Genomic DNA, 5,394 nt, shown 5'->3' with positions numbered 1-5,394 from the left:
CATCTGCCTCATTCTTCTGTGCTTCTGGAAATTAAAATAGAAGGGACTTGTATTGTCAGTTGCAAAACAGCAGGGGGAGCTCATGAGGTTTTCAAGGCAGCTATTACTAGCCGCCCACCCCCTCCAAAAACATTGCATTAAGTATACACTTAACAGTACCAAGGAGAAATTCAGAGGGAAAAGGAAGTGCGAGTGAGCGCGTGCACACACACAACACACACACGCGCGCGCGCGCGCGCCTTCTAATGAGAGGTGGAAATGGACACGATCCATTGTTTAATAAAGGACGGACAAACCAACACTTAATCCAGACCTCTGAAGCCGCCTCTCAGACTATCCTTACTACCCTAACAGTCCAGTGTACCCCTGGGTACCCAAGACCCCATCACTGCTCTTGATTCTTGACCATCTTTCTCATGTGTCCAGACTAAGTTACTAGACAGCTGGCTTAAAACTATAGTGCTTACGTTTTCTAAACGTGTTTTTAAATATTCAGTGAAATTGTTTTGGAGAACAACTTAAATAATATTTTAAAAATTAGGTTATAAAATGTATGAACTACAGACCTTTGTCATTGAGGAGAAAGAATGAGGGGTTCAGGGTCTGTATCCTGATTTTTAGGGACAGGGTAAGAAGTCACTTCCTGTGAGGACAGCATGGCCAGAGAGGAACAGAAGAGTATTATTTCCTTTGGGGAGAAATCGCAAGTGACACTGATATTGCTTGCCATGTTGTCCTTTGAGTTTTAACCTGGGACATAAGAATCAATGGTTAGCATTAATGAGTCATCAACAGCTCTCATTCTGAGGCCTACCAGAAAGCTGAGCTGTGAAGCCGTGGATAACCACACACTGGGCCTCGGGTGGCTGATGGGGCTTGCCAGGGCCAGGGTGGGATGTGAGGTCTTACCTTTGCCCCTCCTCTATCTACAAGTATGTCTGAATCACAGATGAGCATCTGAGAACGCATCCTGAAACAGCTGTCACCTCTCCTAGAGGGGCTCACTTTTGGCACTGGGAAAACAGATTTTGGTGAGTGGCCACAATGTCTCACAGACTCCCTGAAGTTCAGGGCCTTGTTTTGGTTTGTGGTCAGTGTTTCCCAAAGAATACAGCTCTCTCCTCATGTCCTTTCAGGATGAATATCAAACCTTTCAAATATTATGAGTCCTAATTGTAATGGAACAGTGGAATTGTGAAAGGAACTAGGATAAATATGTGACTATGTAGAAATAAGCTACTAGCTCTGTTTTATGCCATTGACTTTTCTATGTCTGGACACTTTTTCAAAGGCTTTATAGAAAAGCAAATTGCAAACTAATAAAGTGTTTTCAATAAACTCCATCAAATGAATGCATGCATAAATTATGCATAATTATAAATTATGATATTTAATTTTCCTTAAAAGATTGTCTATTTGTTTTCCCAAACTATATGATAATTTATTCTTTAGAAAAGCATATATTTTCGAAGAAAAACTACAGTAAAGATGGATAGTACAACAGCATTACCTTAAAAAAAAAACTCTTTAAAAGAATGTAAGCTTTCTCACCTCTTTAAAATGAAGTACATCTTTTCCTGGAGGAGGCATCAGAAGCTCCTTTCATCTAAATCTTCAAATTCTTTTTATACTGCCTGATAGTGTTTGGAAATCAAATTTTTATTTATCTTAAGTAACTTCTGAAGAAAAAAAGAATAAAGGAAGCTTTACTTATTTTCTAAATACTGATTTAATTCCGTTTTAATAGGAGGAATCTGAGTATTAGGTTCCAATTTTTATGTGAATAACATAAAATATTAAAATTACCAGAAACTCCAAATCACAGTGATCTTCAAGAAGTTAGAACAATCCAAGAAGTCCACATAGCTGTAGGGTGCAGTTCATATCAATATACTGGGCGAAAACGAGATATCATGTGCTCCTTTTTCTGTAATGTCAATCCAACTAAGTGTCACAATGAGTTAAGTAGAGCTAAGTCATGCCAGTTTGCTGGGACTTGATTTCCTCTTCAGTAAAATGAGGGGTTTCAATTAGATGATTCTTAGTCTTCTCCCAAGAGCTAACAGTCAGAACTGTGGCCAGGTGCAGTGGCTCAAGCCTGTAATCCCAGCACTTTGGGAGGCAGAGGTAGGCAGATCGCTTGAGCCCAGAAGTTCAAGACCAGCCTGGACAACATGGCAAAACCCCATCTCTACAAAATCCACAAAACGTAGCGGGGTATGGTAGCTTGTGCCTGCAGTCCCAACTATTTGGAAGCTGAGGCAGGAGGCTCACTTGCACCCAGGATGTCGAGGCTGCAGTGAGCCATGACGGCACCACTGCACTCCAGCCTGGTCGACAGAGTGATATCTTGTCTCAAAAAAAAAAAAAGAAAGAAAGAAAGAAAGAAAGAAAAAAGTACTCTGGCAACATAAGCATCCACTCCCAGTAGTTCTGTTAAACTACATGAAACATAAAGGATCTCCATGCTTAAGGGGCCTAGATCGCTGCCTGATTTTAGAACTAGATGGGTCATACCAGTATACAGCTAAGTCGTTCAAAGAAACTATGGTAGTGAGGGGAGAGCTGATGGAATCTGAAATGTCCCTTGGTGATAGAAACTCACTTGACAGCAACATAAACAAAGACTTAATAAAACAAGTAGTAAATTCACAGAAAGGAAGAGTAGCCCTAAAATTTACAAGTCTAATAAGTCCGACACTTGCTGGGTTGATGGCTATCTCCTCTTAACATATAGCTCAGTAACACATACAGTATCTGACAAAGATGGCCTCTGTTAGGCTCTTCTCATGTGCTAGAAGTCCTTATTATTGACCATACCAACCACCAGTTGAATAACAAACACAATGGTAATCCCAGCTCTTCGGGTCTCCCCATACACGGGTAGGAGGGCTATGCGGAGTGATTCTCCAGTGGTCAGGATTCGGATCCAAGAATGTGCTTACCGTTCCCTTGTCACTATGGAAATGAGGCTCAGAAAAGGACTCATAAGTTCAAAGTTTTTGGCCTCTGGAAGAGCACAGGGGTCTTTCTCCATTGACCCCCTCCCTTTGGGAGGGACAGATCAGGACACTGCCTTTCACTCTGGCCCCCAAGGCATGTTATCATTCACTGTAAGAGTGGATGAAATATTTACTCTGTTGAGTTAAAAGGTGTTGCAGTAAGTTATGTCTGACTGGGTGTTCACTGATGATGACAAATGTTGAGGTGTTGGGCATGCTAAGAAATGATATGACAAATAGGAATACCCTAACCCTTTAGACCACCTATTATCAAGAGATTCTGAAGGACACGTGGACAAGATGATGAAACACAGCAAGTAAACACTTCTAACGAGCGGAAGATTCAACCCTAACTACCAAAGCAGAGCTTGTGCAAGCTACACTGGACTGATGGAATCTCCTTTCACTAAGTTTGGGCAGTGTGAACAGCAGAACCAAAGCAGATCAGGAGAATAGTTCAGCCTGTTTTCCCCAAGCTCAGTCCCAGGCCTCAAGTCTATTCCAATGTGAGAGGCCAGAGCACATGGGGCCATTTCTGAAGAACCAGAGAAAAGTGGGAACAGGAGAACCATGAAAGAGGCCGGGCTGCAGAATTGCTGTGTGTGGTTGTGCACATGGGCACCACACCAATGAACCAGGACTAAGGGACGCTTGGGGCTGGATGCTGCTCTTCATTATTAGATGCATGGTTTGCTACTCCTGGTGTTTGCTGATATAGTCATAGCTTTACAGAATGTCAAAGTCAATGGTAATCATCTTCTAAAAGTTCATTAGATATCCAGTTGTTAGTTTATCTATGCCTGATTGTTTTCTTACTGATTTGTGCCTTCTGGCTGAGGAAGCTACCAGGAAGTTAAAAGAGTAGGACCTCACTGATTGGCACAGCATGATCCATCCCGGATCTACTATGATGGGAATTTGAAGAACCTTGGCATACTTTTTCACGCGTGCCACATGACACTTATTTTTGCAAATAGTAAAAGATGTTTTTATTTAATCACATTTTTGTCACTAATCTTTACTTGTTACTTTATCATTACTCATCATTACTTAAACATATGACCAGTGAGAACATGTAGAAAATACATACAAGTGCAAAGAAAAAAAATCCCCAAATTTTGTCAAAATCAACTGTGAACCTTTTCATGTACCATGTTCACTCTGCTCTCTGTGTGTATACGTGTGTGTGTGAATGTATAATACGGATTGTATTTTCATCCTAGTAGGCCAGCTATGGAGACAAGGAGAATGGAAATAAAGGTTCCTTAAGAACGATAGTGATCTTGGGAATGACCTTGGGTGTGTGACCAGGTAGGATGCAAAGGGGCTTCAACAGCATCTGTAAAGTTTGATTTCTTAGGGAAAAAAAGAGCTAGACCAGGCATGGTGCCTCGTGCCTATAATTCCAGCACTTTGGGAGGCTGAGGCGGATGGATCACTTGAGATCAGGGGTTCAAGACCATCCTGGCCAACATGGTGAAACCCCTTCTCTACCAAAAATACAAAAATTATACAACTGCGGTGGCGGGCGCCTGTAGTCCCAGCTACTCGGGAGGCTGAGGCAGGAGATTCGCTTGAACCCGGGAGGCAGAGGTTGCAGTGAGCTGAGATCACGCCACTGCACTCCAGCCTGGTGACAGAGCAAGAATCCACTTAAAAACAAAAGACAGAAAACAGCTAAAGCAAATCCGGCAAAATGTTATCGTCATGGAATCTAGGCAGTAGGTGGATGAGCGCCTGTTGTATCATTCTGTATATTTTCCTGTGCATTTGAAATATTTTATAACTTCCAAAATAAGGAAAGGCTTGGATTGCCGTTCTGACAGCATATGCTGCATTCACAGCACTTTTACCATTTCTGGGCTCTCTGTTTGCTGCAGGCTCTCTGGGAATGCAGAGGCTTCTGCTTTTTCACAAATTTCTCTTTGCAAAGCTCAAGAACGTCCAATAGAGATTTCTCATCACAAAGACTGGGTAACCCTCTCCTGAAAAGAGAGGTAGAATCATTTCAACAACCCCTCTTCCTTCGTTAGTACATAAAACGTTGATTGTCCTGAGTGCCAGAGCCTCAAAGAGCACCCAGCATAACTGTGGGAGAACAGTAAGCATTGGACCCAAAATGGTAAGGCAGGTGCTTGAGGTGACATTTTCTCTTTCCCGTTACTATCCTGAGATGATTAATCTTTTGAAGGTTGAAAGTTTTTGTGTTTGCTTGTTGTTGTTGTTGTTGCTGTTTTTAGACAGACTCTTGCTCTGTCACCAGGCTGGAGTGCAGTGGCGTGACCTCAGCTCACTGCAACCTCTGCCTCCTGGGTTCAAGCAATTCTCTTGCCTCAGCCTCCTTAGTAGCTGGGATTACAGGCGCGCACCACCATGCCCAGCTAATTTTTGT

This window comes from Colobus angolensis, unplaced genomic scaffold (genome assembly GCF_000951035.1).
Source record: "Colobus angolensis palliatus isolate OR3802 unplaced genomic scaffold, Cang.pa_1.0 Scaffold5, whole genome shotgun sequence".
In the NCBI taxonomy this organism is placed as follows: Eukaryota; Metazoa; Chordata; class Mammalia; order Primates; family Cercopithecidae; genus Colobus; species Colobus angolensis.
The sequence above is the reverse complement of the archived record's forward strand: the minus strand, read 5'-3'. Positions refer to the sequence as shown.